Source organism: Elgaria multicarinata, chromosome 13 (genome assembly GCF_023053635.1).
Source record: "Elgaria multicarinata webbii isolate HBS135686 ecotype San Diego chromosome 13, rElgMul1.1.pri, whole genome shotgun sequence".
Lineage (NCBI taxonomy): Eukaryota > Metazoa > Chordata > Lepidosauria > Squamata > Anguidae > Elgaria > Elgaria multicarinata.
Genome location: NC_086183.1, coordinates 11017132 through 11036146, shown reverse-complemented (window position 1 = coordinate 11036146; position 19015 = coordinate 11017132). Strand labels below are relative to the sequence as shown.

Below are 19015 nucleotides of genomic sequence, written 5' to 3'. Positions count from 1 at the left end.
CTTCAGCTGGTACAAAACAGAGCAGCCCGTTTACTAACAGGGACTGGCCGGCGAGATCACATTACTCCAGTCCTTTTACAACTTCATTGGCTGCCAGTCCAGGTCCGGGCCCAATTCAAAGTGCTGGTATTGACATTTAAAGCCCTAGGTTTGGGGGCCAGGCTATCTGAAGGAACGCTTCCTCCCATATGTACCTGCCCGGACCCTAAGGTCATCCTCAGGGGTCCTCCTCCGTGAGCCCCTGCCAAAGGAAGTGAGGCAGGTGGCTACTAGGAGGAGGGCCTTCTCCGCTGTGGCACCCCGGTTGTGGAATGAGCTCCCCAGAGAGGTCCACCTGGCGCCTACACTGTACTCCTTTCATCACCAGCTGAAGACCTTTTTATTCTCTCAGTATTTTAACACTTAATTTTAACTTAAATTTAAATTTCACTGTTTCAACTCTGTATTTTAATCTTACATCAATTTTGCTGTGTGATTTTATTCTGGTTGTGCTTTTTATACTGTATTTTATTATTATTATTATTATTATTATTATTATTATTAGTATTAGTATTTATTTATTTATATAGCACCATCAATGTACATGGTGCTGTACAGATTACACAGTAAATAGCAAGACCCTGCCGCATAGGCTTACAATCTATTTTGTATTTGTGCTTTTAACCTGTTGGTTGTTTTATTATGGTTTTAATTTTTGTGAACCGCCCACAGAGCTTCGGCTATTGGGCAGTATAAAAATGTAATAAATAAATAAATAAATAAATAATAAAATCTTGATAGGCTGGAGTGCTGGGCTGAAAACAACAGAATGAAATTTAATAGGGATAAATGCCAAGTTCTGCACCTAGGAAAAAGAAAACAAATGCATAGTTACAAGATGGGGATACTTGGCTCAGCAATACTACAAGTGAGAAGGATCTTGGAATTGTTGTAGATCACAAACTGAATATGACCCAACAGTGTGATGTGGCTGTATTAATAGAAGTATAGCTTCCAAATCATGCGAGGTACTGGTTCCTATGAGGAGAGACTAAAAGAACTAGGCATATTTAGCCTGGAGAAGAGAAGATTGAGGAGAGAGTTGATAGCACTCTTCGAATTCTTGAAAGATTGTCCCACAGAGGAGGGCCTGGATCTCTTCTCAACAATCCCAGAGTGCAGGGCACGGAATAATGGGCTCAAGTTACAAGAAGCCAGATTCCGTCTGGACACCAGGAAAAACTTCCTGACTGTTAGAGCAGTACGACAATGGGACCAATTACCTAGGGAGGTGGTGGGTTCTCCCACACTAGAGGCCTTCAAGAGGCAGCTGGACAGCTATCTCAGGGATGCTTTAAGGGGCTTCCTGCATTGAGCAGGGGGTTGGACTCGATGGCCTTCCAGCTCTACGATTCTATGATTCTAGGCTCCCCTTTGGATTTTGGTTTTTCTTCCCCCACCCTCAGATCTGCAGGGGCCCCTTTACCCCAACTCTATTAAAGTCAATGGAGCAATTTCGCTCCATTGGCATTAAGAGATGGGGAAACATTTGACGATCAGAGATGAAGTGGCACCACTGAAGATTGGAAGGCAGCGCAAGGGGCCTGGTGAGCCCACGTGGGACTACATGGCAGACACTCGTGGAGGCTGTACTGCTTTTCCAGCAAGGTGTTCTTGCTTTTTTTAAAAAATATAAAGCTGCAGAGAGAACAAAAAGACGAATTTGCTGGCCAAGAAGCATTTATTTAATTGATTGCATGGGGTTTCTGGGAGACAACAGCACCGCATTTACAAACACCATTTTTCCCTTGCATCGTTTCCACCTTGGACCCTGTTCAGTGACGTTGTGGGTTGAAGAGTTGGCATCCCCCACCTGTAATGCCACAGCTCGAGACGGGGACCTCTTGAGGATTTGGCTCTTGTCATCTGTACATTTCCCCAAATGCTTCTTGAGCCAGTAGAACACTACTCACATCACCAGCATTTACGGGCGAGTTTGCGCAAACAGAGCAGGGTGGTCATCTCATGAGACAAGGTGAGGTGGTCTTCTTTGGATGTCAAGATTTCTGGGTACCCATTAAGGGTGGGACGCAGAGTGGGACGCAGGTCTCAGCCCTGATGGCTCAGGATGTTCTAGTAAGTGAGGCCAACAGGAGTTGCGCAAGAGTGTTCGTTGACAGCCTGCCCAAGAAAACGTCCTGGTGGGTTGGTAGCTCTGGTTAATGTGTGGACATGGAGAGGCACCAAAAGCTCTTCATGAAGGGTCATGCTCGATCTTCTGTGTACCAACCGTGCTTCTGCGCACGCTTCCTCTGCGCATCACGCGTTGTGCGGGCCTCCTCGGTATGAACCCGTGAACTTGGGATCTACATCTGACAGTCCTTCTGGATTCATTTTCATTTCTCAGGTCGGTTGGCTGCTGCGGCCGAAGGTTGAGCCCCAAAGCCTCGGATTGTAGCTATCGATGCAAGGCGCAGGATTACGGGGATCAGGGCAGCGAGAGCAGATAGAGTTGCTGGCTGGAGGGTGAGGCTCTTAGCGATGGAGAGGTGGGGTTCCCCCGGGGATGGAGTGGGTTGCGATGGCTCTCCGAAGAAAACCCTCCAGGGCTCCTGGATCAGACTACTCGGTGGAGGAGAACCGCAACCAACAGGAGCGGCAGCAGAAAGGAAGCTGGGCCACAAAAGAGCATGACTTGGCTACTCTTGGCAAAAGTGGCGGGGGTACTCTTATTTTCTTGTGTTTTCTCAGATGCCTGAAAGAGGAAAAAGGAGGGTATTTGATGCAGGGTCAAAGAGGTACTCAATAAAACTAAGCAAGACAATTGTCCTTTCAAGGAGAAGGGAAAGCCTTCTAGTTCAGAGAGACTAGTTCTGAGGCAGCTTCTGACGGGACACCAGCCGGGCTGATTTTCTCTCACCTTCCTTTAGCTCCGCCCATTTTAGTCGGTGGTGGGCTAACCTCTCTGTGCTCTCCCCCTCATAAGAATGTTGGTTTCCCACTGACTGTGTATTGTTTGCCCTTGGAGAGATAAGCTCTGGAGAGGGTTCACTCCCAGCTGGTGAAGAGCCCGTGAGAGCTTTCTCCCCCACTGGTACAGGCTGGCCTGGGTCTGGCGCTGGCTCCTCTACTTCAGAGTCTGATTCTGATTGATCACCTGAAACACCTCCTTCCAACTCAGGGGGAGCAGGGCTAGACATGACACACTCTGCCCATTGGATGTTAATACAACATAGGAAATTTAAGACAGGGCAGCTTCCATCCAGATCTTACGAACATTTGAGCTCCCCCCGGGCCGTTCCCATAGCATTCTTCCCAGATTTAGGGCCGACCAACTCAAGGGGTAGGTGGCCTTCTAGGTGTCGTTAGACTATGATGGGAACTGGAGTCCCACGACATTCTGAGGGCCACAAGTCCACCATACCTGGCCTAACTAAATGTGACTTGAAAACGCAAATGCGGCTTTGGGAAGGGGCTATTGAGACCGGGGAAGCTGCAGGGGTGGTGGTGCTTTCCTTGCCCTCAGTATGTCCAGGCCAAATTGTCCCCCAATCCTCTCCCCTGCCACCCCCCACTGTACCCTTAGTCATACCCAGTAAAATTTGCCCACGCTGATGATTAATTAAAGCTTTTCAGTTAGTTAAATTATCAATTCAACTTGCATCACCAAAGAGAGCAGACAGCCTGGCTGAATTCATATTTCCAGGGCCGGCCCTACCATTAGGCAAAGTGCAGTGGCTGCCTCAGGCAGCAGAGGCTGGGAGGCGGCAGCAGGGTGTTGGCAGAGAGACCTGTGTGTGCCTGGCCCGTGTCCTCTAAGCTAGTCCGCTGTTTTCAGGTGCTGCCACACCTGAGATCTTCCCCTTGGCAGAAAGTTTTGGCTACCATTCATTCAGCATTTTTGGCATGGGATGGGAAGAAGGGAATCATCTTATTCTTTGCCTCAGGCAGCAAAATGTCTTGGGATGGCCCTGAACATTTCTTTCAGCATTGGATAGAAGAGTGCAAAGAACTCTAGATCAGGAAACGAACCACATCATATGTTCCAGTTGTTCCTGATTGATCAGAGACAAGTCCCAATATTTGAACCTGGTCAATTTATAGTCCTTATTTTATGTATGTATGTATGTATGTATGTATGTATGTATGTAGATTTTTTAAAGTGGTCTTTCAGGCCACACTGCTCTCTCAAGGTAGCTTACAAGACTCTAAAACAAATAAAAAAATATAATTACATATATATTTTTAACACACACACACACACACATACCCTGCCAGAAAAAAACACAGAAAATTGTGAATCGTGCAGTGTGTCCTGTTGATCACCCTGAACCACCCAAAATCAAACCATAGTCTCTCAAGGTGGCTTGCTTGAGAAAAATATGCCACCCTGCGTGGTTAACAAGCCAAAACATGCTAACCCCACCGTTCAACAAACAGCCCACACTGGGATTCATTTTCATTTGTATGCATTGAATTAAGTATGAATTCAATATAGAAGGAGCTATTCTGTACTTTTTTCTTCTTAAACAAATGGATAGCCTTAGGCAGCAGATTCCTGTGGCACATCAAAACAAATACCCTAACAATGCAATCCTATACATGTCTACTCAGAAGGGGTTACACTAGGGTGACCATATTTGGGAAATCAAAAAAGAGGACATCTAGTGTGTGTGGGGGGGAAGCAGCTTTCTGAGTCCTGCAGAAAGTACATTATTCCCCCGCCACCTTAAAGAACCCGATTGGAGTGGAGGAGGGGAAAGGATTTCATTCTGCACCACCACCATCCACTCCAATTGGGGCCTTTTCTATAATGTCCACGAATGACCCACTTTCCCCTTTAAGACCTCAATTGGAGCTCGGGGTGGGGGAATGATGTGCCTCAAGAAAGCATGTCATTCCCTCCTGCCATGCTAATGGCAGCCTTGAAGGGGAAGGTGTGTCATTCCAGGACATTATTGAAAATGATAGAAAATCCCCCCTGACACCATGGAAAGAACAAAAACCAGGACAAATCCGGGGAAATCCTGACAGTTGGTCACCCTAGTTACTGCCAGGTAAGTGTATATAGGATTTCATCCTAAGGGTTCATGGCTGGCTGGGCTTGCCAGACTTCCCCCCACGCTCCGGTCTAAACATGTGTAGGATTGCACTGTAACTGTCTTAATACTTACTCTCAACCCAGATTTGCAGGTGGGTTGGGGATGAGAGGTTGAATTTGAAAAAGTATGGCTTTTCTAAGAGCCAGAAGTTATTTTTAAAAGTTGCTCTGGCGGCAGGGGGAACCAGAAAACAAAATGTACATTGAAAAGTGGCTTTTTAGGGACCACCAAGTAACTTCATGATGAAAGTGAGAATGGAACTCCCAGAAATGTGCAGTTAACATTTAAATTCATCATAGCTACTAGTTCTTTGATCAGCGCACATCCCTAAAGAGAAAGAGGGGGAATAGCCAGTGTGACAGTGGGAAATGACAGCCCTTAGTGGTGAAGTTAGATCATTTTAAGTAAGTCTGTGCTTCGTCTCGGTCCTGAAGCTCGAATCAAATTTGAAAAAGAACGGTTTGGCTCGCCTTGGCCTGAATTTCATTTGGGACTGGATTAGGCCACCTCTGCCCAAAACAGACAAACCGCTTCAGGCCGATTTGGCCCAATGGCCAGCCACTGCTCCTCACTGAGTTGCCCACCCACAGGACTTACCTGAGGCCTTTGCACATGCTGGTGAGCTGCCCGGCCGGGTCCTCTCTGGACTGCCATAGATTTATGTTGTAAACTACAGCAGCTGGAAGTAGCGGCTGAGAGAAGGGGAGTCCAATGGACTCCCAGTCGCCTCATACCCAACCCTCAGGCACCCTGGGAATTGCAGTAGCCAACCTGGCTTCGGAACCAAAGCCAAAGTGAGGCAACCCAGGACCGAGGCGCCCCCTTGTCAAATCGATTTGAAAGGCCCAAATCGGCCTCTGAGTCGAATCAGAGTATGTGTGCAGAGTCCTAATTTTAAGATGCAATCCTATGCATGTTTAGACAAAAAAAAATCCTACAACTCCCAGTGTTCCCTAGCCACTAAGACTAATTGGGGAATGCTGGGAGTTTTAGGATTTTTTCCTATCGAAACATACATAGGATTGATTGTGCCCTTTGACTCTGGAGTTAATGGTCTAAAGCGAGCTCCACTGTGTTCAGGGACCCTCCTGCTCATCCACTGAGTGGGGCCATGGACATCTGCCCCAAAGTCCTATTCTGATGGCAACATTTTCTGATAGCTCTAGTATACTGTACTCAGCCAATGCCAGATCCAAGTAGCTGATAATCAATGCAGAAGACCTTGAAACAGCATGGTTCTTCAAAAGATCCTTGTCTCTATGTAGCCAGCCTGACGAAAGGGGGTTTGCATGCATGCGTACGATAACCCAGGCGGGACACCTCTCTCCTGAAAGGTTTTGCAATTACTGCCCTCCCCTACCCACCCCACCACTTTTTTCTGGGCGTTGAGGTTGTCAAGCAGAGAGCGGAGAACCACATCTTTGCCCACAGTGATGCCAGCCCTTAAACCTGTTTCCTGTTTTTTTGTAGCAGCTCTTCCTTTCTCATGCGTAGAGGAGGAAGTCCAGAAAGAAACAGACGCAAAGTTTGCAGAACTCCAACCGCAAGAGATTCCACACCTGTGGAATGGGTCAGGGCCAAACGTCTGCAAGAGGAGGACGGTTGACGAGGGCACTGGGGCTCAGAAGGGCCTAGCACTGGTTTGTCAAGGCCAGGGGGTGCTTCCAGATGGGCCTTTTTATTGGGCAATCGCACCCTTCCTCACTGACATTACCAGGGTAAGGGAGTCCAGACACCATCATCTTCCATTGTTTTTGAACCCCTTCTTCTGTCTTATTTTCTCTTACCCGGGGGGGGGGGGGATTAGTTAAGGGCAGTGTTGCAGTGGAACCAGGACTCACAGGGTCAAAACTGCAGGGCTTTTTGCTTAGCCGGCCCAAAAATATCATCCACCACCCACCACCCCTTCCAAGCTTCCCTGTTCCCACTGAGCTTTGCTACAATCCTCACTGTACCGGTGGGGAGGTGTGTGGGGGAGGGAATGGATTTTCCTGGTAACAATATGAACATCAGAAGAGCCATGCAGGATCAGACTAAGGGTCCAACTAGACCAGCATTCTGTTCACACAGTGGCCAACCAGCTGTCGACCAGGGACCCACAAGCAGGACATGAGTGCAACACCACCCTCCTACCCATGTTCCCCAGCAACTGGTGTATATAGGCTTACTCGGACACTGGTGGTAGCACATAACCATCAGGTCTAATTGCCACTGACAGCCTTCTCCTCCAGGAATTGACCCAACCCCCTTTTAAAAGAAGAAACATCATGGCCTGCTCCTGTTGGATCTTCCCCCACCCCCACAGGGCAAACTGTCATCTTGGCCCTGTGGGGAAGAAGAAGGACCGAGGGGACAGGAGCAGGCAGAAGAAACATCGGGGCCTGCTCCTGTTGGATCTTCCCCCACCCCCACAGGGCAAACTGTCATCTTGGCCCTGTGGGGAAGAAGAAAGAGCAAGGGGACAGGAGCAGGCAGAAGAAACATCATGGTCTGCTCCTGTTGGACTCTCTCTCCTCCCTCCCCCCCTCCCTCCTGAACTCCTGTTCCTTGTGTGTCATGTCTTTATTAGACTGTAAGCCTGAGGGCAGGGACTGTCTTTTTTACTAAGTGTAAGCCGCTCTGAGAGCCTTTTTTGGCTGAGGAGCGGGGTATAAATATGATAAATAAATAAATAAATAAAACCATCCAAAGTGCTGGCTACGACTTGGTCTTGTGGTAGTGAATTCCATAGTTTAGCTATGCCCTGTGTGAAGAAGTCCTTCCTTTTATCTGTCCTGAATCTCCCACTAATCAGCTTCATGGGATGATACTGGGCTCTAGTATTATGGGAGAGGGAGAAAAATGGCCCCCTCTCCACACCACGCATAATCCTGCACACCTCTAGCATGGCTCCCTCTTGCCTCCTTTTTTTCCAGGCTAAACCCATATAATGTTGTGAGCTGTTCCTGTTGCAGTGCAAAGGGTTTTTCAGTGACTGGGGCCATAGCTAGACCTAAGGTTGATCCTGGGATCATCCAGGGTTCGCCTCTGCCTGAGCACTGGATCTCCTGTGTGTCACCTAGATGAACAGGTTTGACCCCTGGATGATCCAGGGATAAACCTTAGGTCTAGCTATGGCCTTGGTCTTGAAGAGGTAAGGGAGACCCATTCGCTTTTCAAAAGACCTGCTCATGGTAAGGATGAAAAAAGGCCGGAATGGATTTGTTGATATGGATCAAGGCAGTGGCCTGTATTTCTGGCCCCTCCCGGAGGGCAGGGCTCTAGGGACTATCATGCTGAGAGCCCGCACTTCAAAATTTGCCACTGCTCAGCTGGTTAAGGAAGAAAAGACAGAATAGCTGCACATCGCCTTCTGAGCGTTAGCACTAAGAACCCACCGTCTGGAAGCACCCTGCGCCTCTCACGGACTGCTCTGTTCTGAACACTCTGTTGGTGGCTTTGTAACAAAGCAAAAGGCGGTGGCTGTTTTGTTAATGCTTCTTCTCTCAAAATCTGGGTCTACAGGCACAGCTGAGGGTTGCGCCCGCAGAGCCCACAGGTTATCGCCCACGCTACCCTCCCTGTGAGGAAGCAAGGAGGAGGCAGCAATGGCCTTCTTGACAGCACACAGCAGAAGGGAGTGCACGCGCCGGTAACTTCGAGGCTCGACTTCTGCAATGCGCTCTACATAGGGCTACCATTGTGCCTAGTCCGGAAACTTCAACTAGTTCAAAATATGGCAGCCAGGCTGGTCACCGGTACACCTAGGGGTGACCACATTACACCAGAATTAAAATCTCTTCGCTGGCTGCCAATTAGTTTCCGGGCGAAGTAAAAAGTGTTGGTTATCACCTTTAAAGCCCTACATGGTTTGGGTCCAAGCTACCTGCGGGATCGCCTTCTCCCGTACAATCCGCCCTACACACTCAGGTCCTCAGGGAAGAATCTACTTCAGCAAGTCAAAGTTAGGCTGACAGGTATTACCCAGAGGACCTTCTCTTCTGCTGCTCCCAGACTGTGGAATGGCCTGCCAGAGGAGACTCATCAACTTGACAGTCTAGTAGCATTCTAGAAAGCTATCAAGACTGATCTCTATCGGCAGGCCTATCCAGGGGGATTTTAGGATGTTTTTAGGATGTTTTAATAATGTATATTATGTTTTATGTATTTTATATTTACTGTTGTTCCCCACCTCGATCAAAATGGACAGGTGGGTAAGAAATTATTATTATTATTATTATTATTATTATTATTATTATTATTATTATTATTATTATTATTATTACATTAGCAGCCAAGCAAGGGTGGGGCAAAGATTTAAGGTGGAGGTCATCCTTTAGGAAGACGGACGTTGCATCACCTGAGCTGCATGCACATGTGGGTGTTATCCTGATGGAACGGCTCTCCGGACATGAACCTACCTGTACACTGCGCTCAACATCCAAGGTCCTCCTCCGAGTACCTACTCCGAGGGAAGCTCGGAGGACGGCAACAAGAGAGAGGGCCTTTTCTGTGGTGGCCCCCCAATTGTGGAACAATTTCTCTGATGAGGCCTGCCTGGCCCCAACATTGTTATCTTTTCGGTACCAGGTCAAGCCTTTTCTCTTCTCCCAGGCATTTAGCAATGTGTAATTAGCCTGGGTTTGTTTTGGTATGTTTTCATGATTTTAAAATGTTGTATATTGTTTTAAAGTGTTTTTATCCTATGTAAACCACCCTGAGAGCCTCAGCTATGGGGCAGTATACAAATGTAAATAATATAATAATAATAATAATAATAATAATAATAATAATAATAATAATAATAATCATCATCATCATCATCCATCTAGCTAAACCACCAGGCCTCACACAAGGAAGCAGGGTGGTAGGTGATCTGTGGATCCATCCATGGGAACACAAGAAGCTGCCTTATATTGAGTGTGACTATGGGTCCATCCAGCCCAGTATTGTCAACACTGACTGGCAGCAGCTCTTGCAAGATTTCAGGCAGGGATTCCTGGAGCTGCTGGGGGTTCTTGAACTTGAGACCTTTAGTATGCAAAGCAGGTGCTCTGCCCCTGAGCCACGGCCCCTCCCAAGGGAGACTGCTGCAGCTGTTGCGCTCAACACTGGCTCGCCACAGCCGGGCACCCCTCGCCCCTGGCGCACAAGGAAGGAAGAGGGTGGGGGCTGGTATACCAGGCCAACCCTTGAGCAAGCCTCCCAGGGGAGGATGCTGCCCAGCGAGGTAGTAGCACGGAAGGCAGGGGGCTACCCCCAGTCATGCACCCAGCCAACCCTGTCCACCCCAGGTGAGGAAGAAAAGAGAAGTGAGGTCATACCAGAGCAGTGCAGGCTGATGGCTCCAGGCTCAGCAGGCTGGTGAATCCACTCTGGATTTCAGTCAGAACCAGTCAGCACTCTAAAGGAGCTCTCCAAGGTGCACCTTGGAGAGCTGCTTTAGATTTCTGACTGAAACCCGGGGCAGATTCACCACCCCACTGACATCGGAGCCACCAGCCTCAACTGCTGTTGACATAACTCTACGGCTTGTGCCGCTCCGGACTTCGCCTGCCAAGGCGCTTTAAGGTGGCAGCAGGTTCATGGTTCACAAAACAATGGAGCACAGTAGTGTGCCTGGACGAGCTTCTAGTACCTCGGGTTCTACAAGGATAAGTGTAGGAGACCTATTTTCCCCACCCCAGCAAAAATGGGTGAGGGGTGACATGTTGGGGACCCTGAAAACCTGTTGCTGGGGTCTTGGGATGGGGGGATTCTTAGCCGAGCACCCCCATGGTTCCTTTGCACCCCAGGGATGACCCTGCTAAGGGGGTGGTCTACAGCCTGTTTCCCCACTGTCAATTGAGCGAGGATTGTCAAAATGGCCTCGCTGCAGTGTAGCCTGGACTGTTACCTTGTATTTTTGACAAGTGCAAAGTGCAAAGGTCCAAGCAAGTGAATTCTCTATGTTTTGAACACCTGCAGTTGCTCAAGTGTAGAACTGCAAATAACCATTTTTTAATTTTTAATTTTTTTTAAAGGGAGCCATTTGTGCACAATTCCCGGGGCTGGGAAAATGTGTGTGTGTGTGTGTGTGTGTGTGTGTGTGTGTGTGTGTGTGTGTGTGTGTGTTTGAAGATGTGCAAAGAAACTTTTGGGAAAAAAACCTACCAGAGTTGGGGTGAGAACCCCAAAACACTCTAATGAGGATTGAACATTCTCAGTGAGCATGGCTGTTGAGGGTGGGAAACTTGGGTAAGTGTGGAATGGAGTATTGAGGAAAGGGCGTGGCTGGCTGGACCTCTGAACACTTCACGCTGCAACATTTTGTTGTAGGTCCCAAGTATTTGTGTTAAAATACCACCTCAGATCTCTGAATGGTTTATTGTAGTGGTTTTAAAGAACCAATCTGGTTATCTTCAATGGTCCTTGGGTACACTTTTAGGTGGTCACCGATAAACCACCATGGAAATAATGGGGGAAATGATGGAGGGCCAGAGGTTTCTTTGACATTTCCAACCACAAGTTGACTTTTCAGTTCAAATTTTAAAATGTCAACTGCACAGCAGCCAGCTTCCTCAATGCCACTAGAGCCAGCAGTGAAAAACTGCAAAGAACCCCCCAGCGGCAGATCTGGTTCTCTCCTTGCACACGTACATAACTTTATTGGATCATGGCCACAGTTCCATTTTAAGTCAGAAATCTAACAAACGTCCTCGCACATGGTGACGCCTGGACGGTTAAAAAAAGTGGCAGTCCACAAGGAACATGCAAGTCAGTTCTCAGTAAGCATGGCTTAAAATGACTGGTCTAGGAGATACTGAAAATATTCAAATAATCTATCAACCATCTGGATAAAAGGGGAACATTAGCTAAGTTTGTACACAGTGGAGGCGGAGATCTGGAAGCTGATAAAAATGGTATTTAATATTAGGTAAAAACAGCAAAGAAACTTGTGGAACCTCAAGTACTAACAAATTTATATGGTACAAGCTTTTGTGGCCATTGTCTGCTTCATCAAATTCACAAGAAGCTTTTGCCATAATACAATACATGTGTTTGTCTTTAAGGTGCCATCCGTCTCTTTGCTGTTTTTTTCTACCCCACTGAAAATTGGTAATAGGTTGCCAGCTTTTGAACTGGCCACACGATTGCGCCTTTAAGAGCAGCTCAACATACAGAACGTTAGCAGATGATGATAATATTTCATCTCCAAGTTATGAAAAGATTCACAGGCTTATTTACACACATCAAGAGTCTGTTAAAGTCACAGAAGTAGGGAGGTATGATCAGCTAGCAATCTGAATAGGCATATCTGCTACATTTTAAAAGTGTGGGGATTAAATAGGAATACAGTGATATGAAAACGGATTGGGACATGTCACAGAAGCACCAAATGAAAGGAGTTTGATCAGTCCTGGAATATGCTCTGATGTTGTTTACACATTAAATGTGATCGTGCACATCATCAAGTCTTAACTGTGCAATGTCGCCATGCTCAAGTACAACAAGGATGACATTAAAAATGAGGAGCAGCACACAAAAAGGAGGATGCGAAAAGGGTTAGCAAAATTCCATGGTGTTGATCATTCCCTGAAGTCAGCATTGACGTTTATGCCTTTCAGCTACAATCGTATTCATGCTTACTAGGGAGTAAGCACTGTTGAACTCAACACGGCTTACTTGCAAGTAGACATACATAGGATGTGTGCTTTAAGGCACGATCCAGCCAAAGACACAGTCCAATCTTATGGATGCTTACTCAGAAGTACGTCCCACTGAGTTCAACAGATCTTATTATCAAGTAAGTACGTAGTGGATTGCACACATACATTTCAGCAGAAAATTGAGCATGTGCTTAGGTCTTATCTACTAAAAGCCATGGAGCTTGAAGGTGCTTACATTTGGCTGGATCGTGCCCTTACAAAATACATGTTGTACTTAGTTTGGTACAACACAGCCAATTGCCTCCTTCGTCCACCTTACAATTCAGGCTGGACTCCCATATTCACTTGCTTGGGAGAAGGCACATTTGAGCTCATCCAAAAGTTTTGTGCCCCTTTAAAAACAAACAAATTTGTTACGGCATAAACTTTTGTGGACCAACATCCACTTCCTCAGATGCATGGAATATCATGCTGAGTTGGCAGATAGATATAGATACACACACACACACACCACAGGTATAAAAAGAATAAAATGTTAGCCATGAGATTGGGGAGGAATGAGGGGCAAAAATAAAAATACAAAAAAATAAAATAAATACAGACAGTATTAAAGTTCAGGTGTATGTCAACAATTATCCAGAAAACAGTGTTGATTAACATCTAGCCACTGGTCAATTAATACCTGTTAGTGGGATAAGAATCCACACATCCAAGTAAACATATACAGGATAAGGCTGTTAATGCTTCACACTACTGCAGTCAGGACATGAACATGTGCTTCTTTTGATGCCAGGTGAAATCAGGGCCAACTGTTCTTTGAAATGACTGAAGATTTTAATTCCCAATTGCCCCATTTCTCCAAGCAATGTTTACCTTTGTCCAGCGAGACCAATCCTTACCTGATCAGCAGCCATAACCAGATTCATCAACAGAGCAACGGCAACAAGCAGGATGGCCTTCATGGTTACACCGTCCACAGCTCAGAATGATGGAACTTTGGCGAGAGTAGCTTCTTCCTCTGCAAGAGGAGGCTCAGAGGTTTTACACCGTAGATGGCAAAGAGGGAGGAAGAGCTCACCAATCATAAACTCCTCCTGCTCTGCCTTCTCAGATTTGCTGGTGATGTAGGAGGTAGGGTGTGTGTTTGTGTGTGTCGGTCGGTGGATGCTCTTCGAAACAAATTTGCTCCCAGCAGCAGGACCTCTGACAAGATCAGGGCAGGATCTACACTACTGCTTTATAACAGTTTATAATGGTATTGACAACTCTTGGGGCCCAGGACACATTCCATACACCGTTTTCAAACTGCTTTCAAAGTGTTATCTCCTGCTTGGTGTAGATCTAGCCCAGAAGAACATGCTTATGCCCCTCCAGCGACTGGGAGTCCCTTCCAGCAGTGAGCATATCCTGAGAATCAGCCTGGCTTGTACACAGCAATTTGTCAGTGTCGAGGCTCTGCACTGGGAGGATCTCAGGGAATCATATAGGATCCTCTTGATCCCTCCCATTCTGGACATGGTCCCCTGAGGTCATGAATTCTGCATTCTTATAGACTGGAAAACAATCAGCCTCAATGGTTAGCAGGCAGATCGTCCAACACAGTTAGCTCCTATTTCAGCTGGCCTTGAGATGGTGGCCAAAAGGATTTATCTAACAGCCTGGAACACAGCATCAAACAGCCTTAGCCCTGAGAAACAGCATTGCTAGTTCAACAAATAGGTTCAATGGCACTCTAGACATGAGCAAGAGAACAACTGTGATGCAGCACTAGCTCCTCAGTATGCAATAGTCTTCTGCATTTCCTGCCCCAACAGAAGGGTTCCAGGTGCACCTCAGTTATTCTCAAAGGGGCCCTCTCGCTATGGAGAGCTTGCAATGTGTGTGTGTGTTTAAATGATTATATCATGCATACTGTTACGGCACTTGAGTACCAATCATTTCTGCTATTACCCTCTTTGTTTTGTAGGAATTGCACAGGTGTGTTTGCACTATACCGTCTGCCATTATTTTCTTCTCTGGCTGCTGTGGCATTTTGTATAGCAGAGCACTGTCAGTGCTAATCCCACGTGCGACTGTTGAAAGTCAGGGTGGATGAATCTGTGATGTTTTAATTTCTTCCACATTCACATTTTTAAAATCGCGTGTCCTTTGCATCCTCTTTCTGAAGGAATTTGCAGATCCTGACAAGCTCGTCTCAAACAATTCTCACCCATCTGCAGCAGCCAAATTCCATTGGAAGAGCTATGCCCAGGATGGAAAGGCCATGTTGTACTTGTGTGTCATATACATGTGAAAGACGAGGAGCCTGTCAGAAAAAGAGGTGGCAGCCCTAATTCAGCACCACAAGATTGAGCTGAATAAACAGGAGTTAAAATCCAGATTTTTAATAGCCAAGTACTCTTCCTGGATAGACAAATCTGCCAGTTTTGCATTCTCCCATATTAACATTTTTTAAATCTCAACTCCTTTCCATTCAGTTTATGGAGATATTTGTGAATTTTGGTAAGTTCTTATCCATACAAATGAACAAATCAAGGACAATTCTCAGCCATGATACTGCTTATTTCTAGGGGTGCTTCCAGGCCAGGCTTTTATCTCACCTGTCTCATTCACGCTGTTTTATGGGTGTTCCAGACATGGCAGTTCCCTCCATTTTTTTTTATTACTGAAGAGTAGCTGCACAATGCCTCCTGGCTGTCAGCGTTAGGACCCCTTCGTTTGGAAGCATCCTAAATCCCACTGATTTCAATGAGATCCATTCCCGAATAAATTTGCCCAGGCTGTACGGCCCGTTGAACTTGGTGGAACTTCTTTCCAAGGCCATGTGAGCAGGATCGGCTTTGAGTTGTGCTGGATTTTCTTTAAGACATTTAAATTTATTGTTTATGCATTTTTATTTATTTATATAAATTAAACATACAGTGAGAGCAGTACAATACATATTAAGAACATATTGTGACAAATCTGTCCTCGCCCAGAGATTCTATGAGATGGAACGCCAGAATTCACAAGAGCCTAGCCCACCAGTTAACCACTGACACTCAAGTTTCCCCAAAGCAAGGTATCACCAGGAAATGCTGGTTTTTACTGTCTTCTGATACTAAACACACTGAACTTTAGTTCAATAACACCGCTCAAAGGCCAAGGCTTTGCCTTTCCTGTCTTTTACTTATTTCAAATAGATCTCTACTACACTAGAATATACAATAAGCTCACAATGCCAGCATAATACATTTGGTGAAAGATTAATAAAATGATATTGGGTTACAAAATCCCTTCATCTTCTTAATTTTATGGGCGAGTTTGTTAGTCAACAACATAATGAATTAACATCTTATATGCTGGTTGCAGCAAGAATATTTTATGAAAAAAAGAAAAGTAAAGTAAAATGCAAATAATACATTCTAAGAATGAATGTTTGGATAAAATATGGGATATTGCTACCATGGCAAAATTAACACATATCTTAACAGCAGAAAAAAGGCAAAAAGGTACACATTTGTAGAAAGTGGATCTGCTTTATAGATCCAGCCCCCCCCACTCCACCAATAACCTGATTTAGTTATATATTAAATGAGTGGATATATAAAGAGGAGAATATTTTTCTTGGTAACTTGGTTCTTAGATTCTGCGTATGAGTGTGAAAATGAATATACGTAATATATTGTTGTATATTCAGATTTGGCGTGTGTGTATAAGCGGTAAATTGCCAAAGAAGTCCCACACAGTTACATTTGACTTCAAAAGAGGAAATTTCTCCAAAATAAAGGAACTGGTAAAAAGGAAATTGAAAGGAGCATTCAAGAAGGTTAAATCCCTTCAAAATGCTTGTAGGTCACTCAAATCCATAATAAGAAGGTAGTATGGAGTGTTAAAGGAGTACTAAAGGAGAATAAGGAGATTGTGGAAAAGCTGAATGAATTCTTTTATTCTGTCTACACTGCAGAAGATGTAGAACAGATACCTGTGCCTGAACTGATATTTTCAGGAAGGGAGTCTAATGAACTGAGACAATAGTGGTAGCAAAAAAGTTCTCAACCTTGCTGACTAATTAAAAGTTAATAAATCACCAGGCCCAGATGGCACCCATCCTAGAGTTCTTAAAGAACTTAGGTTCATTTAAGAATTCAAATCTGAAATTGCTGATCTTCTAACAAAAAATATGTAGTGTGTCCCTAAGATCTGCCTCTGTACCAGAGGGCTGGAGAATGCCCAGCGTAACACCCATTTTTAAAAATGGATCCTGGGAAGATCCAGGAAATAACAGGCCAGTTAGCTTAACATCAGTTGCATGTTATGATGATCATGGATGTTGTCTCACAGACATGTTTTTGTAGCTAGAAATCCAGTTTTGAGACCACGAGATACAGATTTTTAGAACAGATTTATTAATGTGTTGGCATTCCCACTGTATTGAAAAGAAACATAAATCTGAATGTATGTAAGCAGATAAACAATGTGTAAAAATGTATAAAAGGCAGCCCAGTGGTCAAAGTTTTCAGTTCTGCATGGGAGAACTCATCTTCTTTGCATGATTTGGAAAGACTAGATGCCATATTTATTTTTTATTTATTACATTTTTATACCACCCAATAGCCGAAGCTCTCTGGGTGGTTCACAAAAATTAAAACCATGAAGAGCATAAAAACAACCAGCAATTTAAAAACACAAATACAAAATATAATATAAAAAGCACAACCAGGATTAAAACCACACAGCAAAAATTGATATAGGTTAAAATATGAAATTAAAACAGCAAAGTTAAATTTAAGTTAAATTAAGTGTTAAAATGCTGAGAAAATAAAAAGGTGTTTTGCTCTTCATAAGCCTTGTTGCCAGAATTACTTTTTTGTAATTTCCAATCATAAATGATTTTAAAATCCCCATTTGTTTCTGACATTTTCTCTTTAAAATAATTTAGAGTACCTTATATCCATAAGGTGGTCTAAAAATCTTTTAGGGTGCAATCTTATGTGTGTTTAGACAGACAAAAGTACTGTAATAAGAAGGTAGAATGTATGGCTGGCTGGGAATGCTGGGAGTTGTAAGCCTTTTTTTCCTGTCTAAACGTTCATGAGACTGTGCCCTTAAAAACTGAAAGAGAAAGGGTCTAAAGAACAAGATACTGTGTTATTCTGTCTTATGGTTTAATCATGTATGCCACCTTGGGAGGTTTCCTCTAAAAGGTGGCCTAAAGTCTGAGATTTTAAAATGTTCAAGAAGTTGTCATGTTTTTGAGAACAATCCTATGCCCCCCTAGAAAGCATCCCAGGGACCGTGGAATGTAGTAGGTCTTAAGTGCACAGATGTAAGTTTGCAAGCTTTCAAAACACTATATAACTGCTACATAACCGAAATGGGGTAATTCGAGGGAAAAGCACAACAAACGTGTAATGGGATGAGGCTCTTATGCTAAGGGTGGACACAGGGCCCCAGCTTTGGATCCCTAGTCCCACCTAGCCCATCCCAGCCCCTGTGGCTCCCTCTCCTGAGATTGGGACTCTGACCTCAGGAAAAGGGAGAGAACGGGATTTTTAATGTGCTTTGTTCAATAAGAATGGCTTTTGCCTGGTGCTTAAAAAGCAATAAAGTTGGCATCAAGCGAAGCTTCTTGGGAATAGCCTTCTTCAGGTGGATTTGAAACCGTGGGGGGAAAAGGCCTCTCCCTTAAAAAAGAACACCTCACCTCTGATGGAAGAAATATTGGAGCAGGGCATCAGCTGATATTATTATTATTATTATTATTATTATTATTATTATTTATTTATTTATTTATTTATATAGCACCATCAGTGTACATGGTGCTGTACAGAGTAAAACAATAAAATAGCAAAACCCTGCCGCATAGGCTTACATTCTAATAGAATCATAATAAAACAATAAGGAGGGGAAGAGAGTATATATTTTTAAAAATATATATTTTATTGCCATCTATATTTTAAATAATACATCCTATTAGAACTGCTCATCTCAGAATTATATGCACAGAGGAACAATTTACATACTAAATGAAATATAAATATTGATGGTTATAAAAAAACCAGCCCCATTAAAATTTTTGATATATGCTAGGGCTGGTGCATAGAATTCTACTTTCACCTCCACAATCTATACTATGTCTTTTGATAAATTGTTCATTATATTAATCACTTTTGTGGGGGGGGGGATGACCTCATGTTTGGGTAGATGCTGTAGAATTCTTTCATTTTCTTGCAAAGATTAAGTTGCTGAATTTCCTATAATTTCTGACACTTTGGTTTTGCAGCTAAAGTGACACCATCAATGTACCAGGAAGTGGAATCAGCA

General features: G+C 44.6%; 1 long non-coding RNA gene across 1 annotated transcript; it reads right to left on the bottom strand.

Annotated features, from left to right (window-relative positions):
- Positions 1-1698: 1698 nt before the first annotated feature.
- LOC134407765 (uncharacterized) lies at positions 1699-13890 on the bottom strand. The gene is made up of 2 exons (XR_010026061.1): positions 13609-13890; positions 1699-2734 (listed from the first exon to the last, which is right to left on the bottom strand). It is a non-coding gene; the product is annotated as an uncharacterized LOC134407765 (long non-coding RNA).
- Between the last annotated feature and the right edge of the window lie 5125 nt (positions 13891-19015).